The sequence below is a fragment of the Scyliorhinus canicula genome, chromosome 8 (assembly GCF_902713615.1).
Source record: "Scyliorhinus canicula chromosome 8, sScyCan1.1, whole genome shotgun sequence".
NCBI lineage: Eukaryota > Metazoa > Chordata > Chondrichthyes > Carcharhiniformes > Scyliorhinidae > Scyliorhinus > Scyliorhinus canicula.
In genome coordinates, this window is record NC_052153.1 from 65,631,666 (window position 1) to 65,653,092 (window position 21,427).

The 21,427-nt window shown below is 46.5% G+C and overlaps 1 protein-coding gene across 7 annotated transcripts in view; it reads right to left on the reverse strand.

The window, feature by feature from the left end:
• kank1a (KN motif and ankyrin repeat domains 1a) overlaps window positions 1–21,427 on the reverse strand; it is a 430,902-nt gene that overhangs the window by 220,393 nt on the left and 189,082 nt on the right. Inside the window, exon 1 of one of the 7 annotated variants that reach the window (XM_038804687.1) lies at window positions 13,610–13,772. The exons of the other annotated variants lie outside the window; for them this stretch is intronic. The gene's annotated coding sequence lies outside the window, so the exon portion shown is untranslated. Of the gene's footprint in view, window positions 1–13,609; window positions 13,773–21,427 lie in introns of those variants that run through there. 7 annotated transcript variants of the gene reach the window in all.

Genomic DNA, 21,427 nt, shown 5'->3' on the forward strand with positions numbered 1-21,427 from the left:
ACTAGCAAGAAAGCGCTGAATTGCCTCCCGATCGTTTTGCTTCTCTCCTTCAAGATCCTTCTTACCTCTGACTGAGGTGTCCTAACATTTTCTTCACATCGGCTGTTGCCTGCTGAGGCTCCTGTGAGTCAGATTGCAAGCTTCTTACTACATTTAAGGTGTTACATAAATGCCAGCTGTTCAGGACAAAATCTAACTAATAGTCTTTCCAAACTTTCAATGTCTGCGATAAACATATCATTTGTGTTTCAGGAACATAACTTCTGCTGTTGGAAGTTGAACTTCTAAATGCAAGATAAATGGCAAAAAACCTAGGATTGTGAAACTGGTTAACACCCCCAAGATAATTACAATTCAAAGCACAGTCCACATTTACACAAAGGAGTGTGACTACAATAAAAAGCTGGTCCCCTCAGCTTCATAATGGAGCCAATTAGTCTGTTAAAGATTGCAAATAATCCACTTTTGAGATACAAATTATTCATTTAGGCCCCAGAATCATAGGGATATTTTGAATGAAAGGTTAATTAATTTGCATCTCTATCTGGGACACTAATATGTGCCATATTGCTGGAAGGATAGATTACAGAGTGGTTTAATTTTGGTTTGGCGTTTTTATTCTGTGGTATTTTGCAAAGTCAGTTGATGCCAGCCGAGGTGTAATCCAGCAGCAGAGAGTTTTCATAAACCCAAAGATAGTTTCCAATTTGGAGTCACTAAAAAGAATGCTTCGTGATGTCCATGCTTGAGCTGGGGAGCCTACAATTGTGTGATGCTTGAGGAGAGTTGGAAGGCACCTAGCCAAATCCTCATGGATGGACACTAAGCAACTGCGTTAATTTGGGGAATATGGAGGAGAATTCCTGGAAGCTGAAGCACACCTTGGTTTGGCTCCAAGTAGAAATGAAGGAGCTCTCAAGATCCTGTAAAGTATTGGGGAACCCTCCAGTAGAAATAACAGTACCATGCTAAGTGCCATGTTAAGAAATGAGGCATTGTTTACAAAATAGTATCGTTAGAAGTAGCCACTTTGTTTGAATCTTGTACAGTAAAAGTTTTTGTTTAAAATGTGTAAATTTGGAGTAATTCTTTTAGTTGATAATTGGGTGTTTGAATTTCAAGTGTCATTACTCTCCATAAAGATTTTAGTGTTGGATTATTTAACATGAAAACACACAACCGTGATCTTATTTATAAGCTTAAGCTTCAATACAAAGCAAAATAGTACCACCATATAGTGCAGAATGTAATATGTGGCGGGGGCAATAATGGGGGGAGAGAAGAGATTTAACACAAGTTTATCATAAGCCTACTAATTGTAAAATCCAATTTTAATTCAAGCACTTCAGATCATTTTTATTCTCAGCCCAAGGAATAGCAAAGAAAAACAATGTGAATCAATACTTGCATGCAAACTATCTGTAACGGCAGACTGCAGGGCAAAAACAGGATATTTCTACTCCAGGTGCATACAGTGGAAATTATATGAAACTGCATGACATTTCAATCTTTCTGGTTGAGTAAACATGACTGATCCATCTCAGGAGTGAAAACAAAAATTTTGCATCAAGTTTAAGATTAGTCAATACCAAGTCAAAAAAACTGATTGTCAGGTTACAATATTCTTATTAACTTGTATTGATGGTTTGAAAACAAGTTCTAAAATCTTCACTATTCTCTTCTCGAACTTTGGATCAAACATCTATGATGAAACATTTGACATTGTGCTGAATGCTTCACCAGTCCCCAAAATGCATTGCAAAAGAGCAGAGTGGGACATCACCCAGAACGTCAGCCTAATTTAAACCTTCTGATCCTCAAGTCAACCTAGTCATCAGGCAGACTATAAAAACTAATGAAAAATTATTATGCATCAAAATACATTTTACCTTCAAAGACATTAACTGGGTTCATTAACATCTTGGTAATGTGGACTCTTAGAGCTTTGAAGTTCTTTCTCTTTCAGGCCTTATCTGATTAATTAGAAGATCAAACAATCTGGGCGGTCTGACATTATCTTGGACTTAAAACCTTCACAAAGTAAGCCCAGAGACACACAATTCCTTACACGCAATTAAAGTCACCAGACAAAAGAAACCCACGGTATACTATTTGAACAGCTACAGACAAAGGAAATTAGATGTGCATCCAATTTTTGAGGGAATAGCAGCATTGTGGTTATGTTATTAGGCAATTAATCCAGATAAATGAACCCGTAACTAGAGCACAAATCCCACTTGTGGCAGCTGGGGAATTTAAATTCAACTAATTAAGCCTGCCTTAAAAGCTACCATCAGTAAGGGTGACTACCACCAAATTATCAAAATGTTTTAAAAACTGGCTCACTGATGTCCTTCAAGGCCATCCATACCTGGTCTGGTCAAATGTGAGTCCAAACCTGCATGGCCTACACAACTGTTATCATACCACTGTTGAAAGTAAAGACGACATAAAGACACAGTTGATTTGCCCTCACTATAAGAACAGTGTTGGCTAACCACTTGAAGGCTAATTGAGGAATGGTAGTAAGTGCTGGCCTTGCCAGTGGCCCTCATCACGGAATGAAATGAAAATAAACTTTCCTCTTACAGAAAACAGACAACTCTCGCAAAAGCAGACACATGGGTCACTGCTAAGCAATAGTGGCAAGCTAAAAATATTGCAGAGATTGGTCAATCATACTAGCGTATGGCTTTTAATGTGGCTCCATTCTGGCAAAATATTGGAAAACCAAACCTTATATTAACTTACTGACCACCGAAGTAAGACTAACTGGCCTATAATTACCAGGGTCATTCCTATTCCCTTTCTTGAACAGAGGAACAACATTCGCCACTCTCCAGTCCTCTGGCACTATTCCCGTGGACAGCGAGGACACAAAGATCAAAGCCAAAGGCTCTGCAATCTCATCCCTTGCCTCCCAAAGAATCCTTGGATATATATATTGGATAGGCACATACAGCACACCAGAATGACAGGGAGTGGGATAGCTTGATCTTGGTTTTGGACAATGCTCGGCACAGCATAGAGGGCCAAAGGACTTGTTCTGTGCTGTACTGTTCTTTGTTCTGCACTTATAAACACATTCTACAACTATGGGCAGAATTCTCCCATCTGGGACTAAACCCTGCGGCAGGGGCATGTGAAGATTGGCAGGAAAATCAAGCCGTAACCTCCAGCCTCAACCTAATGTTGCAACCGTATGTTTAGTGCCTTATTCCGTCATGGGCAGGCTTGATGGCGTGTAGTCAGTCATCATATCCAAGTGCCATATTGAAGCAGTGCCCAACATCAGTGACCTATCATTGAAGAAAGAAGATGAACCTCCGAAGGAAGAGAATGGATCTCCAGGAACATGGTGGCTGGAAAATGGACCGCCCCAATGATACTGCAGCTGGAAGATCCACTTGTAGATGCTCACCCCATCGACTACTGAGATATTCCGCGGTCCAGGGTTGCTGCTGGCCTCCATTCCAAACTCCAGGGGAAGCCCCCGGCATTGTTTAGGTCAGTTCCAACATCTGCATGTCACGTTGTTTCCAGACGTGTTTGCCTATTGGCAACACTGAGAACAAAACATAGGCGGAGGACTCTGGTCAGGCCTATTAGCAAAACACAAATCAGTTTCATGTCAGCGACCAGCAGGATTCCCAATCCGCCATGAAAGGCACCAGTGGAAGATCGCACAGGAAATTCATGCCAGTGTGAAACCCATTTTTAGACTTCCCGCCGAATTGTTCCCACTCCTGCTATGGAATCCGCCAGTAGGGGCAGGGGAGAATTCCACCCCATGTGTGTGCTATTTTCTGCCCATCATATGCAGACCTTTTGTTTTGTTAGGCAAAATCTCAACCCGATGAGTTCCAAGTGGATATGGCCGATTACGAGGAGCAATAATAGAAGTTAGTCTACCTTTGGCACACAATCCACAACACCTGGAAATTACACTGGCACCATATTTCACCACTGGCATTAGATGAAGGCATGCACTTTTATTCAATTCAGCATAAACTTTCAAAATTCTTTTGTACAATTATATTCACTCATAAAATATCACCTTTCATATTTCATCAACGTGGTAATTCTATACAGAAACTATTAACTTCGAAAGGATGCTTTGTGCAAAGTAAAGGAGGTCAAGTTAAAAAGATTTCTGCAGTGTTCTGCATGAAAGCCAAGTATTAATTTGCACAATCCAAAAACAGCTCCTGCCCAATAAAAAATGTTGGGTCTCAGCAATTAGATTTTTTTAAGGTGTTAACGCAAGAGCTTGTATTTATATGGCACCTTCAAAATAATAAAATGTCCCAAGGAGTTTCAAAGGGACAGTAAAAAGAAGAATTTGACACTGTGCCGCAAGCGTTTATTACTGACCATGGGCGGAATTCTCCGCTCCCGCGATAAATCGGGAAGGCCGTCATGAACTCGGCCGAGTTTCACGACGGCCTCGGAGGCCGCTCCTCGCACCTTATTCACCCCCACCCGGGGGGCTAGGAGCGGCGCTCTGTAACTCTCGGCCGCCGGGCCGTGAGCAAAAGGTGGTCATTAATATTTGCAGATCCCTTAATGACCTAGAAGTAGGTGTTGGGAGAACAGTCTGCAGGCATGCATTTGGATTTTGCTTATTGTAATGTTTACCGAGGTACAGTGAAAAGTGGTTTTCTGCGAGCAGCTCAACAGATCATTAGGTATATGAAAAAGAAAATACATAATAGGGCAACACAAGGTACACAACGTAACTACATAAACACCGACATCGGGTGAAGCATACAGGGGTGTAGTGTTAATTAGGTCAGTCCATAAGAGGGTCATTTAGGAGTCTGGTAACAGCAGGGAAGAAGCTGTTCAAGTTTGTTCGTGCGGGTTCTCAGACTTTTGTATCTCCTGCCCGATGGAAGAAGTTGGAAGAGTGAGTAAGCCGGGTGGGAGGGGTCTTTGATGAATGCAGCATTAAACACAAGGATCAGGGCAAGTACCAGCAGTAAGGACAAGCATAAACTACAGTAAGCCAATATTTCTGTCATTGGGGAAAATAAGCCCACATTGGCACGCGGCTAAATTTATTATGCATGTGGGCAGAATTAAAGTTATACCCTACAGGCTACAGAGCCTGCGGAGGAAGAAAAAAATCTTTATTTTACAGTACAGAAAATTCCTGTTACAAGTCACCCCATTCCAAGTTGTTTTGTTTTAATGTTTGTTATTCAGTGGGGGGTCATTCTCTTTCAGCAACACAAGGTTATTTTTAAATGTGTTTTGCACTGGGTCTGGCATAAGGTCACGTGACCTGATCAGTGTCATTTCAAAGCCTCTGACCCTTGGCTCACTGCCACCCCTCTTAAGTCATCATGTTGGATGCTCCTTGATCCACCCTCTCACGGATTATCTCCTGCAAATCAAAGCTGCCCCACCTGCCTCTCATCTCCGCAGGGCTCTGGAGCCGGAAGTGGCAAGCAGTAGATTTTGGGAGCAGGTGATCAGTACAAAGGAGGGCCAGGGGTTAGTAGAGGCCGTGAACAGAGAGGGTTAGCAGTGAGAGGGAAGGCAGGCTATGGCAGAGGCAGCAAGCGGAGGTCAGAGAGAGAGAGAGAGAGAGAGAGAGAGAGTGAAAGAGTAGCAGAGGTGACAAACTGGATTTTGACAGCAAGGAGGGATGAGTCCGGTCAGTTATGGACTGGACAGAGGTCTGTGTAGAAGTGAGAATGGAGGTAACACCCTGGATATATGTGCACAGTCACTGTTAGGAAAACAAAGGTAGATTTAAGGGGTTGGAAATGAAAACTAGCGTAGCAAGGCGGTGCAGTGGTTAGCACTGCTGCCTCAAGGCGCCGAGGACCCGGGTTCGATCCCGGCCCTGGGTCACTGTGCGTATGGAGTTTGCACATTCTGACTTGCGGTGGCGGCAACGCGGAGCTAAGCCGCACGTTCCGCAGCTCCCGCTAAAAACGGACTTTGGGGCTCTTTTCAGGGCTCCCAACGGAACTTCGTCGACGAATCCCGATGTGGGAAGGGGTCTGGAGTAGATCCCTAAGGTCCGGACCAGGAGTGGGGTGAGCAGAAAAACAGTGGAAGACCCCCTGGAAAAGCGGGGGAAGAGAAACAAAATGGCAGCCGGCGGAGCCCTCAAGGAGCTGAGGCAGTGGGCGCAGGAGCAGCAGGAGACTGCTGCGCTGCTTCCAGAAGCTTAAGGTGGAGCTGCTGGAGTCGCTGAAGGCTATCACCAGAGACTCAGACAGCCCGGGGGCCGCGATCTGGGAGCTGCAGCAGCAGGCCTCCGCAAGGGAGGATGAGGCCGTGGCCGTCGCGGGGAAGGTGGAGATGCACGAGGCGCTCCATAAAAAGTGGCAGGAGCGGTTCGAGGAGCTGGACAACTGGTCGAGGCCGAAGAATTTGCGGATCCTGGGCCTCACCGAGGGGCTGGAGGGGTCGGATCTGGCGGCCTATGTGGTCGTTATGCTGAACTCGTTGATGGGAGCTGGGTCCTTCCAGGGGCCCCTGGAGTTGGAGGGGGCCCACAGAATTCTGGCTAGGAGGCCCAAGCCGAACAAGCCGCCGCGGGCGGTGTTGGTGCGGTTTCACCGGTTCGTTGATCGTGAGTGCGTGCTCCGGTGGGCCAAGAAGGAGCGGAGCAGCAAATGGGAGAACACGGAGGTGCGGATCTTCCAGGACTGGAGTGCGGAGGTGGCTAAGCGGAGGGCCGGGTACAACCGGATGAAGGCGGTGCTCCACAGACGGAGCGTGAAGTTTGGCATGTTGCAGCCGGCGCATCTGTGGGTCACCTACAAGGACCGGCACCATTATTTTGAGTCCCCGGAGGAGGCGTGGGCCTTTGTGCAGGCCGAGAAACTGGACTCAAACTGAGGGTCGAAGATGGGATTTTGTATGATAATGTAATTGTGTTTAATTTTTTCTCTGGAGGGGGGGTTCTCTGTTTAATGCAGGATGTGTGTTGGCTTTAGGGTGGATGGGGTGATGTCGTTATGTCTTTTGTATGGGTCTGGTGGATGGGTTCGGGCAGGGAGGTAAACTGGGAGTGCGGGGAGCTGGTGGTGGGGACTGCCAATGGGATTTGCCCTAGAGGAGGCGGGGTTGGGCAGGGCGAAAGCACGGGCTTTTCTCTGGTTTCCCGCGCTGTGGGATGATGGGGGCGGGGTCAGGGCTGAGAAGTGCGGGCCGTTGTTGGCTGTTATTTTCCCGCGCAAGAGCGGGGCAGGGAGCCCTCTGATCCGGCTGATAACCTGGAATGTGAGGGGGCTGAATGGGCTGGTCAAACGGGCCCAGGTGTTTGCGCACTTGGAAGGGGCTGAAGGCGGATGTGGCCATGTTCCAAGAGACATACCTGATAGTGGCGGACCAGGTTCGGCTGAGGAAGGGATGGGTGGGCCAAGTATTTCATTCAGGGCTGGATGAGAAGAATCGGGGGGTGGCGATCCTGGTGGGAAAGAGGGTGTCTTTTGAGGCGTTGAGGGTGGTGGCTGACAGTGGCGGGGGTATGTGATGGTGAATGGTAAGCTGCAGGGGGAGCGGGCGGTGTTGGTGAATGTTTACACCCCAAATTGGGACGATGCGGGGTTTATGCGGCGCATGTTGGGCCGCATTCCGGACCTGGAGGTGGGAAGCCTGATCGGGGGGGACACACGGACGGACTTCAACACGGTGCTGGATCCCCCATTGGATCGATCCAAGTCCCGGACGGGTAGGAGGCCAGCGGCGGCTAAGGTGTTGAGGGGATTTATGGATCAGATGGAGGGGGTGGATCCCTGGAGGTTTGCGAGGCCAAGGGCCAAGGAGTACTCGTTTTTCACCCACATGCATAAGGCCTATTCGAGGATTGATTTTTTTTGTCCTGAGCAGGGGGCTGGTTTCGAGGGTGGAGGATGATGAATACGCTGCCATTGTCATTTCGGATCATGCCCCGCACTGGGCGGACCTCGGGCTGGGGGAGGAGACGACCAGCGCCCGTTCTGCTGCTTGGAGGTGGGGCTGCTGGCCGATGAGGAGGTGGCCGGGAGGATTCGGGGGTGTATTGAGAGGTACCTTGAGGACAACAATAATGGTGAGGTCTGAGTGGGGACGGTCTGGGAGGCATTGAAGGCGGTGATTAGAGGGGAGTTGATTTCCATACGAACCCGTAGGGAGAGGGGGGAGCAGAGGGAGAGGGAGAGATTGATAGGGGAGATGGTGAGGGTGGATAGGAGATATGTGGAGGCTCCGGAGGAGGGATTGCTGGGGGAGAGGCGTAGCCTTCAGGCCAGGTTCGACCTATCGACTACCAGAAAGGCGGAAGCTCAGTGGAGGAAAGCACAGGGGGCGGTGTATGAATACGGGGAGAAGGCGAGCAGGATGCTGGCACACCAGCTCCGAAAGCGAGACACGGCCAGGGAGATTGGGGGAGTGGCGTATAGAGTTGGGAAGGTGGTGGGGAGGGGGGTAGACGTTAATGGGGTCTTTAGGGACTTTTATGGGGAAGTGTACCGGTCTGAACCCCCGGTGAGTGGGGGGGGGGGGGGGGAGGCGGCTTCTTGGACAAGCTGCGATTTCAGAGGATGGAGGAGGGGCAGGTGGAGGGACTGGGGGCTTCGATTGAGCTGGAGTAGCTGGTTAAAGGGATAGGGAGCGTGCAGTCGGGGAAGGCGCCGGGGCCGGATTGGTTTCCGGCCGAATTTTATAAAAGGTATGCGGGCCTGTTGGTCCGGACCTTTAACGAGGTAAGGGAGGGGGGGGCTTTGCCCCCAACTATGTCACAGGCGCTGATTTCCTTGATCCTGAAGCGGGACAAGGACCCTCTGCAGTGTGGGTCATATAGGCCGATCTCGCTGCTAAATGTAGACGCCAAGCTGCTGGCAAAGATCTTAGCCACAAGGATAGAGGATTGTGTGCCGGGGGTCATTCACGAGGACCAGACGGGGTTTGTGAAGGGAAGGCAGTTGAATACAAACGTATGAAGGCTCCTCAACGTTATTATGATGCCGGCTGTGGAAGGGGATGCGGAGATAGTGGTGGCATTAGATGCGGAGAAGGCCTTTGATAGGGTTGAGTGGGGGTATCTGTGGGAGGTGTTGGAAAGGTTTGGGTTTGGGTTTGTCCGTTGGGTGAGGTTGCTCTATGAGGCCCTGATGGCGAGTGTAGCCACGAATAGGAGGAGGTCGGAGTACTTTCGGCTGTACCGGGGGGCGAGACAGGGTGTCCCCTGTCCCCCTTGCTCTTTGCGTTGACAATTGAGCCCCTGGCCATGGCGTTGAGGGAGTCAGGGAACTGGAGGGGCCTGGTGCGGGGTGGGGAGGAGCATCGAGTGTCGCTTTATGCGGACGACCTGTGGCTGTATGTGGCGGACCCGGTGGGGGGGATGCCGGAGGTGATGAGGATTCTTAGTGAATTTGGGGGCTTCTCTGGGTCTAAGCTAAACCTGGGCAAGAGCGAGTTGTTCGTGGTGCATCCGGGGGATCAGGAGGAGGGGATTGGTAGGCTCCTCCTGAAGCAGGCAGGGAAGAGCTTCAGGTACCTAGGAGTCCAGGTGGCTGGGAGCAGGGGGGCCCTGCACAAGCTCAACCTCACAAGGTTGGTGGAGCAGATGGAGGAGGAGTTCAAAAGGTGGGATATGTTACCGCTGTCACTGGTGGGGAGGGTGCAGTCCGTTAAGATGACGGTGCTCCCGAGGTTTTCGTTCCTGTTCCAGTGCCTCCCAATCCTTATCCCGAAGGCCTTTTTTAGGAGGGTCATCAGGAGTATTACAGGATTTGTGTGGGCACATGGGACTCCGAAAGTGAGAAGGGTGTTCTTGGAACGGGGCAGGGATAGGGGGGGGCTGGCGCTGCCCAACCTCTGTGGGTACTATTGGGCTGCCAACACAGCGATGGTGCGTAAGTGGGTAATGGACTGGGAAGGGGCAGCATGGAAGAGGATGGAGATGGCGTCCTGTGTGGGCACGAGCCTGGAGCCGCTGGTAATGGCGCCGTTGCCACTCCCTCCAACGAGGTATACCACGAGCCCGGTGGTTGCGGCTACCCTCAAAATTTGGGGGCAATGGAGACAGCATAGGGGAGAAGTAGGGGGCTCGATGGAGGCCCCGATACGGGGGAACCACCGGTTTGTCCCAGGGGGCATTGATGGCGGATTTCTTGGCTGGCACAGGGTAGGGGTTAGGAGGATGAGGGACCTGTTTGTGTAGGGGAGGTTCGCGAGCTTGGGGGAGTTAGAGGGGAAGTTTGGGCTCCCCCCGGGGAACATGTTTCGGTACATGCAGGTTAGGTCGTTTGCCAGGCGGCAGATGGAGGGGTTCCCTTGTTGCCCCCACCTGGGGTACGGGAAAGGGTGCTCTCGGGGGTGTGGGTTGGAGGAGGGAGGATTTTGGACATATACCGGGTAATGCAGGAGGTAGACGAGGCTTCGGTGGAGGAACTGAAGGGTAAATGGGAAGAGGAGCTGGGTGAGGAGATTGAGAAGGGGGCGTGGGTGGATGCCCTGGAGAGAGTGAATTCCTGCTCTTCCTGTGCGAGGCTTAGCCTCATACAGTTCAAGCTGCTGCATAGGGCCCACGTGACTGGGACGAGGATGAGTAGGTTTTTCGGGGGCGAAGACAGGTGTGCTAGGTGCTCGGGGAGCCCAGCGAGTCACGCCCATATGTTTTGGGCATGCCCAGCACTGGGGGAGTTCTGGAATGGGGTAGCAAGGACGGTGTCGAGGGTGGTAGGATCCAGGGTCATGCCAGACTGGGGACTCACAATTTTTGGGGTTGCAGTGGAGCCGGGAGTGCAGGAGGCGAAAGAGGCCGGTGTCCTGGCCTTTGCGTAGCCCGGTGGAGGATTCTTCTTCAGTGGAAGGATGCGAGGCCCCCAAGCGTGGAGGCCTGGATCAATGATGTGGCGGGGTTCATCAAATTGGAGACGGCGAAAGTTGCCCTGAGGGGATCAGTACAGGGGTTCTTTAGGCGGTGGCAGCCTTTCCTGGACCTCCTGGCGTAACGGTAGGAAAATAGGTCGGCAGAAGCAGCAACCGGGGGGGGGGGGGGGTTGGTTCGGTGGGAGGGAGAATTGTGTAGATGGGTTTGTTGGATGTGGCAGGTGTTATCTCTTTCCTTTTTGTTGCTTTTTTTTTTGTTTTTGTTGTTGTAGTTGGGTGGGTGTTGTTCTTGGGTTTTTACCATGGTGGTTTTGTTAATATTGTTTTGTTGTTTATATTTTGTGAAAATCTTAATAAAAATTATTTAAAAAAAAAAAGAGTTTGCACATTCTACTAACATCTGCGTAGGTCTCACTCCCGCAACCCAATGATGTGCAGTGTAGCTCAATTGGCCACACTAAATTGCACCTTAATTGACAAAAAAGAGTTAGGCACTTTAAATTTAAATTAAAATTAAATTTAAATAAAAGGAAATGAAAAGTGAGGGGAAGTGGAGAGGAAGAGGGAGATTCATAACCTCCGGCAGCACAGGAATTGGACACACGCTGTTGACTTCACGCCACATCATGAGCCAGCCCTCCAGCCAACTGTGCTAACCGACCTCTAATTAGAAATAAGGTATAGTTTTTAAGTGGATTCCTGTGCCTGGAAGGGCAAAACGTATAGTTAGATTCATGCTGGACAAAAGATGATTGTATACCGTGAGGGGCCTCACGGTAGCATGGTGGTTAGCATCAATGCTTCACAGCTCCAGGGTCCCAGGTTCGATTCCTGGCTGGGTCACTGTCTGTGTGGAGTCTGCACGTCCTCCCCGTGTGTGCGTGGGTTTCCTCCGGGTGCTCCGGTTTCCTCCCACAGTCCAAAGATGTGCGGGTTAGGTGGATTGGCCATGCTAAATTGCCCATAGTGTAAGGTTAATGGGGGGATTGTTGGGTTACGGGTATACGGGTTACGTGGGTTTAAGTCGGGTGATCATTGCTCGGCACAACATCGAGGGCCGAAGGGCCTGTTCTGTGCTGTACTGTTCTAGATGTGGAGATTGGTTCCAATTCCAACTGTATTCTATTGTGCTTAAAGGGGGTTATGGCGTGAAGAGTAAATGAACCAACAGTGGTTGCATAGCAACTGGGGCCCTGCAAGGTGGAGAAGCATTTCAGTTTAGAATCATTTAATATTTAGTAGGAGCTTACAACAGCATTTTGTCAAAAGAACATGCACTCTGCACCACTGAATACCTTTTTTTGAATCAGGATTTTATATTGGAAACAAAACAGCATTGAAGTAGTGTATCGCATTGTTGTCGATTGAGAAAAGTGGAGTGCAAAACTACAATACTGGCCATCAACAGCACAGAATCCAATCCTTCTTTCAAGGAAAAACATTTTTAACTCTGAAGTATCATCAGGCCACCGATGCAGCCAAGATGGGACTTTTCCAAAGATGTGCAGGTTAGGTGGATTGGTCATGGTAAAAAGTGCCTCAGTCCAGAAGCGGCACAGTGCTTAGCACTGCTGCCTCACAGCGCTGAGGACCCAGGTTTGATCCCAGCCCCAGGTCAGTGCCTATGTGGAGTTTGCATATTCTCCCAGTGTCTGCATGGGTCTCACCCCCACAACCTTAAGATATGCAGGATTGGTCACGCTAAATTGCCCCTTAATTGGAAAATAATGAATTGGGTACTTTAATTTATTTTATAAAATGCCCGAGTTCAGGGATGTCCAGGTTAAGTGGGGTTACAGGGATGGGGCAGAGGTGTGGGCCTTAGTAGGGTTCTCTTTCAGAGGGTCGGTGCAGTTTTGATGGGCCTAATGGCCTCCTTACATACTGTAGGGATTCTATGGTTGTCCTAGAATTGAAAAAGCACTTCTCTCATGACTTTCAACATTTAAAGCCATTCTATTAAAACAGTAAGAAGTCTTACAACCCCAGGTTAAAGTCCAACAGGTTTGTTTCAAATTGGAAACAAACCTGTTGGACTTTAACCTGGTGTTGTAAGACTTCTTACTGTGCTCACCCCAGTCCAACGCCGGCATCTCCATATCATTCTATTAAAAGATACGCAATTCTCAATCATTAGTCAGAATCAAATCACTGATCAAGTTCTAGAAATGTATTTTCTAAAAATAATAGAAGTTGGGTGTAACGAGACTTGTCCAGGCCACACAAAGTCTATTTACATTGGCTTTTTGGCACTGAAGATTAATTGAAAATTCCACGTTGTGAAGTACTTCCCTGGCTATTCAACACAATTTTTTCCTTTTTGACCACAATCACCATGTTCAATCCATAAACAATACTGGATTACACAGATTCATATGGACTAGGAACTAAAAAAAAGTAGGATTAAAATGAGCAGACACGATGGGCCTATTTCCGCACCACAACTTTAAATTTCAAGGAAATTTAATGAATATTCTTTTTATAGTATTCTGAATAAGATACTTCAATGGTGAGGAGCTCACACAAAAAATGTACAGTGAAAAAGTTCTATCTTATTCCATTTCACTAAAAGTGTTCTGTTACCAGTGCAGATAGGAAGCCAAAAATTCCTTCTCTGTGATATTCCATTGCCAGATTTTAATTTTTCTGATCTCCATCATGGCAGCTGGGTGCATTAGTTTCAACATTACCTCAATAACAATCATACACCTCCAGGAAAGAGGCTTCACCCAAATAATTTATGTACAAAAGTAGGTTGATAGCCACATACTTCAGTTGCGTTTACAGTGCTGTCCGGCTATCAGCTCCTGTATCCCCAGGGCTCCAGCAATCATCAGCCACATTAACATAAACCTGTCACATTATTTAGGTTGCTGGCAAGAAAAGTCTGCTTCTCGATGTCAGTGGTTGCTTCCCTCTTACTGGGAAGAACAATCTCATTGCTGCCAACACATGACATTTCCGTGGTGTTGTTGTGACTATTGGTCATGACATCATTATGCACAAACAGCTCCCATTATCTCCGTGGTGACATCAAAACATCATTGTTTGATGCCGTGCTTGCTGACCAACTATTCTGTGTGGCACAAAAGCGGAGAAACAGCATAACCCCACTGTCCCAAATTCACTTTGCCAAGACAGTTTTCAATCCTTTTTGCACCATGAGCTCATCCTCTTTCAAACTGCACAGTTGCCAGGAGATTTTCTATTTTCTCTTCCATATTAGCGCAACTACCCCTACAATTTGAAGTTGGAATTGCTTCACAACTTTCCCAAGCCACTGTCCAAGCCAATTTTTATTCCAGTGAGGGGAAGCCATGAATTACCTTTCATACTCAAAAGAGTAGCTTAATTCAGAACTAAATGCACCAGATTAAACATCATCTGACAAAAATCAAAATGTTAACTTTCTTGAACCTATGAAACAATGTGGACACAACATTCTGCCCTGGTCTTATTCAATGTTTTTAGAATATAACCTTTGTACCTCATCACTCATTGGAAGAGAAGATTTACTTCACCAGCAGCAGCATGAAGATGGTCCATTACTTTTGACCCATTCGGCTGCATAAACTCATTTAGCACTAAATAGGTTTGAAACATATGAAGCCCTCATCAGTTGTGCACACAGCTCACATAATATACTGCTACAATGCTCAGTATCAGTTTACACTGTAAGAAGCAATAGTTATTTTCCCAAGAATTTAAATGATTGATTGTTGAAAAGCCCAGACATTGAGCCGAAGAAAAATAAATTCACCTATGGAAGACGTAGGCATCACTGGCACAGCCAGCATTTGTTGACCATCCCAAACTGCTCTCTAACTGAGTGGCAATTTCAGATACTGGTTAAGAGTCACCCACAGTGCTGTGGGTCTGGAGTCGTACATGAGCCAGACTGGAATGGATGGCAGCTTTCCTTCCCTAGAGCTCTTTCCTGAAAGAGATGGATTTTACAACAATCCATGATAGGTACCATGATCACCATTGCTTTATATTCCAGATTTATTGATCGAATTTAAATTGCACCAGGTGCCAAGGTGGGATTTGAGCACGAGCCCCCAGAGCATTGCATTTGCATGAGCCTCTGGATATCAGTAATATGACTACTACACCACTCGACCTTCAGTGTCACTGCTATGAAAAGTGGCAAGAAATGATTAGAGCTGTCTTTTGGACTTACTATAATTTTGATTCTAGGAAATCCTGCAAGTAGAACAGGCCACTGGAAGCTGCTCTCCCAGAATCCAAAGAAGGCAACTCAATAACTACTCAAAAGGCAGCATCTCAAGAGTTACTTTTGCATTGTAACTGTTGCGTGGAAATTTCCAGAAGTTGAATCATGTGGCCTGCAGCAGTCATCATTTTGTTCAGTGATTTTTAACAAAATGGTTTTTATCCCATCGTTTAAAGTTACAAAGCCAATGCGAGGAGTGGACAGGGCAAATTCTTCATCCATCTCATTATTTGCTCCAAAAACCAATTCAAACTGAAGCCAATTCATGGTCTCTACAAGTGAAACATACAAGATTCAAGCTGACAAGAAAGACATTGCACCTAAGCCTGGATCTTAGCCAAAAGGCGGAGAAGCAATATTCAGAGCGATTTAAACAGTTTACGATCCCTTTCATGTCTTAGAAACATGACATACTATTCAATCCACCAAAATACCTAGCAGCAATGACAAGCATGATCAAATTCACATGGTATTTTCAATCAAGACACCATTTTATTAAAGTCAAACTAAAAGAAAAAATGTTTCAGCAGGAATATACCTTAACTTGAACGATCTACTGTATTAAAAAAGGGAGGAGGAAAAGAGAAAGAGGGAAAAAATTGCAGTTTCAATCCTATTTGGCATGGCTTTATCATAGTACAATATAGCCTTGTGCCAGAATGCAGGCACCAATGCAACGTGTAGATGATTGGCTAGCTAACAGATTATATGGAGGGAAAGTACCACCAGTAATTTGTGGTTGCTACCTTGGGAACTCCCAAAATAAAAATCCTATTTTCAGTGCCCAGATCACATTGGAGTCATAGACTGAGGAAGTGGGAAATTCAAGTAAATAGCCTATCAACCAAAATGAGCAGAATAACTCAGAATAATGCACGGGCCAATGGGTTTTCTCAGTCAAATAACAATTGCTTTACTTTGCACTGTCATTCCAACGATTTTATTTTCAGTATTGAGGCGCAGTTCAGTTTTTTTTTTGCCAATTGCCCTTTTCCAGAAAACTTTGAACAAGGTGGCACTGGATTCATGAAGTGTTGCAACATTGGCATAGCTGTGTTCATAGAACATAGAACGATACAGCGCAGTACAGGCCCTTCGGCCCTCGATGTTGCACCGACATGGAAAAAATCTAAAGGCCATCTAACCTACACTATGCCCTTATCATCCATATGCTTATCCAATAAATTTTTAAATGCCCTCAATGTTGGCGTGTTCACTACTGTTGCAGGTAGGGCATTCCACGGCCTCACCACTCTTTGCGTAAAAAACCCACCTCTGACCTCTGTCCTATATCTATTACCCCTCAATTTAAGGCTATGTCCCCTCGTGCTAGCCACCTCCATCCGCGGGAGAAGGCTCTCGCTGTCCACCCTATCTAACCCTCTGATCATTTTGTATGCCTCTATTAAGTCACCTCTTAACCTTCTTCTCTCTAACGAAAACAACCTCAAGTCCATCAGCCTTTCCTCATAAGATTTTCCCTCCATACCAGGCAACATCCTGGTAAATCTCCTCTGCACCCGTTCCAAAGCTTCCACGTCCTTCCTATAATGAGGCGACCAGAACTGTACGCAATACTCCAAATGCTGCCGTACTAGAGTTTTGTACAACTGCAACATGACCTCATGGCTCCGGAACTCAATCCCTCTACCAATAAAGGCCAACACACCATAGGCCTTCTTCACAACCCTATCAACCTGGGTGGCAACTTTCAGGGATCTATGTACATGGACACCGAGATCCCTCTGCTCATCCACACTACCAAGAATTTTACCATTAGCCAAATATTCCGCATTTCTGTTATTCTTTCCAAAGTGAATCACCTCACACTTCTCCACATTAAACTCCATTTGCCACCTCTCAGCCCAGCTCTGCAGCTTATCTATGTCCCCCTGTAACCTGCAACATCCTTCCGCACTGTCTACAACTCCACCGACTTTAGTGTCGTCTGCAAATTTACTCACCCATCCTTCTGCGCCCTCCTCTAGGTCATTTATAAAAATGACAAACAGCAACGGCCCCAGAACAGATCCTTGTGGTACGCCACTCGTAACTGAACTCCATTCTGAACATTTCCCATCAACCACCACTCTCTGTCTTCTTTCAACTAGCCAATTTCTGATCCACATCTCTAAATCACCCTCAATCCCCAGCCTCCGTATTTTCTGCAATAGCCGACCGTGGGGAACCTTATCAAACGCTTTACTGAAATCCATATACACCACATCAACTGCTCTACCCTCGTCTACCTGTTCAGTCACCTTCTCAAAGAACTCGATAAGGTTTGTGAGGCATGACCTACCCTTCACAAAACCATGCTGACTGTTCGCTGACACTGCAACTGCACAGGTCGCTCACATGTGCCCATGACAAAAATATTTTAATAACTGCAGCACTAATAATTCTGTTTCTCTCCCCCCCCCCCCCCCCCCCCACGTCTTAATGTGATCTCACTGACAACCTTATACAATGTTTCACAATTGAAGTTTGCTCAGAATATCCATCCCCAAAACACCTGTTAAAATTTTTGCAACCACATGTCCAGTGCTTTGCCAATCGGTCAGTTCCCGACCCTTCACTGCCTCCCATCGCCAAAAGTTTGCAGGGGGTTGGTGAGCAGGGGGCAGCAAGAGGCCGGGAGTGGGGAGCAACTGGGGGGGGGGGGGGGGGGGGGGTCAGGATCGGGGGCAGCAAGCATTTATCAGGAGGTCAGCAGCAGGCGGAACAGATTGGGTGCCAACTTCTTGCTCCAATTCGGTGTTAGGAGATGGCATCTTATAGGTTACCGGAAGTACCAAGTCCTCGTCAATATGATCTATCTTTCACAAATGCACTTAAAAATATACTTGTTATTCTCCTTTTCCACTAAGCTGTCCTGCAGGAGGGACTTGTCTTCAAGTGCATTGATACGGCTCCAGTATTTCACCACAATAGCTAGTTAAAAGGGTGACAATATAACCCTACTGATCCAGTTGTATCACAACAATTTCCAGCACAGGTTACTTCCCAGCAATCAAGAATGGGAATCTCATATTTCCCCATTACCAAACAGGGACGGCTCGGTGGTGCAGTGGTTAGCACTGCTGCCTCACAGCACCAGGGACCCAGGTACAATTGCAGCCTTGGGTGATTATGTGGCGATTGCACTTTCTCTCCGTATGCTGAGGTTTCCTCCCACAGTCCAAAGTTGTGCAGGTTATGTGGATTGGCCACACTAAAGTGCCCCTTAATGTTAAAAAAGGTTAGTTGGAGTCTCTGGACCGCGGGGATAGGGTGGGGGAGTGGGCCTGGGTGAAGTGCTCTTTCAGAGTGTCAGTGCAGACTCAATGCGTCGAATGGCCTCCTTCTGCACTGTGGGATTCTGATTCCAGTGCTGTCAAGAACTGCACTGTCAGCTACCAGAGCATGGGATTGAATAGTTCAGTGCCCCAGTCACATTATATTAATTAATTGAGGGAAATTTTTACAAGTAAAAATGAAATAAAATTCATTCTTTCGAATTAAAATGCATATCGATTTGCTGGGTCGTTTCCAAGGTCCAAGTTGATACTGCATCGATTAATTTACTAGAAATCAGCGCACAGGAGATTGGAAGAGATTGCAGGTTCCAGCCTCTACTAAATTAGCAGACATCAACTCGGCTGTTCCAGGGCGAGAAAACTGCAAAGATTCTAGCCCTCGACCTTTGGCACCAGGCTATCTCAAGAGGTCCAGAGGGGCAGAGGCCACTTCCAGCTTTTGAGGGCCCTAGCCATGATTTTTTAAAAATACACAAAAACAATAGCCCACCAAAAGGAGGCACAATTTTAATTTTATTTAACAAATGTTTTTCTAGTCTTATGTTGAAGTGGAATAATTGTCGAGGAAAAATCTAGCTTTCGTACAATGTCGCTGTTGACATTAATCATTGAAACACCATCAAATGCTCTTGTGCCATAGTTGAACGGTGATAGTTCTTTACCTGCACGTTGAAAGTGCATTTACTTGATGCCACTAATGCAGGCAAACTGTCAAAAATACACAGTACAATTGTGTTATTCGGTACAACCCCAGAGAGTCCACGTTCAAGTATTTCTTGAAGCAATTCATTTGGCTTGCAATCCAGAAGAGCATTTTCATTCTGAGGACTTTATGTTGAAAAACTACCCATTATCAAGAGTTACAGTGAACAAATAGTAAGAGAACTTCAACCCTGTGCTAGCTCTGCTGCCTTCATGTACACACATACTTACATACCCTCCTTCACCTGCCAGTAAGGTAGTCTGCGCAAGCACTGTCTGATGTACAGTATGGAACAGCAAAACATACTTCATTTTCCTATATTATTTCCTTGTGCGCATAAAAACAAGTTTTGAAATTTATCAAATGCCAAAAAATTAACAAGTCTAAATTTGAGGCCTCGTTTGAGCTCGAGGCCCAGGGCAAATCGTCCTCCTGGCCCCGATTGGCAGTTACCTTGATTGGAAAATTCTTATATGTGGACAACAGTTGAAGAGGAGGATAAGCTTAGCCAAGATAACCAGTAAAGTTAGGAGGGCAATAAATTTCAGAAACATGATTTATAAATCCCAAGAGAGTTCAATAACAAGAAAGTGGCACGCGCCGTTATTTTGGGAACTTGCACAGTAACTGTCAGCAGGATATTTAAAACATGTTTTTGCTTGTGTATACTGTGGGGAGGGGAATAAACATCCTATTTTCAGTGATCAAACCGTAGCTGAGCCAGTCGTCTTTGGCAGCACCTATACACAGACTCAGAGGGGTTCATGGTTGGCATAAATGACACCATGCTGGATGGAACAGTCTTAATGGAACAGTTTTTTTCCTCTTTCCTGTCTGTCGCTTTTTCTAGGTTTCCCAGTGCCAAGTATGAATAGTGTCAGTTCCTTCAGAAGTCTAACAAAGTCTATGTGCACAAAACAACATTGGAAAATAACTATAGCCCAAAAAGACAGCATAAGAGTTCCTGAGAATTCCCTTAAGCCAACATGTAGAGGCATGATAACACCAAGTCTTATCAGTACTTTAATAGTCTGGGGTTTGCATTACACGAAATAGAAATTGCAAGTCCATTTAACTTGGAACTGCATGTGACTGAACACATCAGTCATGTCTTTCAGGAGTTTTTATTACAATGAGATAAAAGAATGGCTGCACGTTGACAGCAATTGGAAACTGTTCAAACGTGGTGCAAGTGATCAAAGGTGACATTTCTTGTACATTTTATAATAGCGGCTAGTTGTTAACAGTCAGAAGCTGCATTTATAAAAAAAAGTGCAAGATATCATTTGTCTATTGATTCAAAACCATCCATTATACCGGTGTAGCCTAAAAGGAATATCCCCCCCCCCCCCCCCCGCCCCCGCCTCCCCGATATTAGAACAGGCAAACATTTTTTTAAAATCATGAGCGAGGGGGAAATAGCAAGACTAAAATCGTTGCTACAAAAACGCTTCAACAAATATTGAATTCCACAGTCTATCTGTAAAATGTTTTCTTGTTGACAAGGAGAAAATGGTATGCTTTGTTTAATATTGAATGGGCGTCTTGTAACTTTTTAAAATATTGTCAATTTTCAATGCACTGCAGCAAATTCTCACCGATTTTACAAGATTCCATCTTGTAACCTGCTTTGCGATCCTATCAAGGACTTTATGAAATTACAAGTGAACTGGAATGCCCGTATTCACTAAACAAGGGAAAGGCTTATGCCCGAGTGACATGGTTGCCCAACGGTGCCATGCAAAACCTCATTCAACCCAGAACACCTGAAGTCAACAGTCAAGTTTCTTTGTGAGGTGCCCCCTGCAGCCATGCAGGAATCCAACCAAGTCCGGGATTTTGGCCCCAAGATACTTTTGACCATACTGCAGAAAACAGACAAAAATTAACTCAAATTTGAGGGCAAACAAAATGGGTCAAGTAATCTATACTGTAACATTGAAAGAAGAGCAAAAGAAGCTGGACTCCTTTTAACATCCTGGAGGCTACCAATGACCGGAAACTGAACTGGACCAGCCATTGAAATACTGTGGATGCAACAGCACATCAGAGGTGGGAATTTTAACAAGTAACTCCCCTCCTAATTCCCCCCCAAAAGCCTGCCCATAATCTTCAATGCACAAGTCAGGAGTGTAATGAAATAATCTCTATTTGCCAAACTGCAGCTCCGGCAACATTCAAGCAGCTTGATATCATCCAATTCAGCCCACTTGATAGGCACCCCAACCCTACACCTTAACCATTCATTCCCTCCACCACCAATGACAGGAGTGTGCATCATCTACAAGATGCATTGCAACAACTCACGAAGGCTCCTTCAACAGCTCCTTCCAAACTTGCGACCTCCAG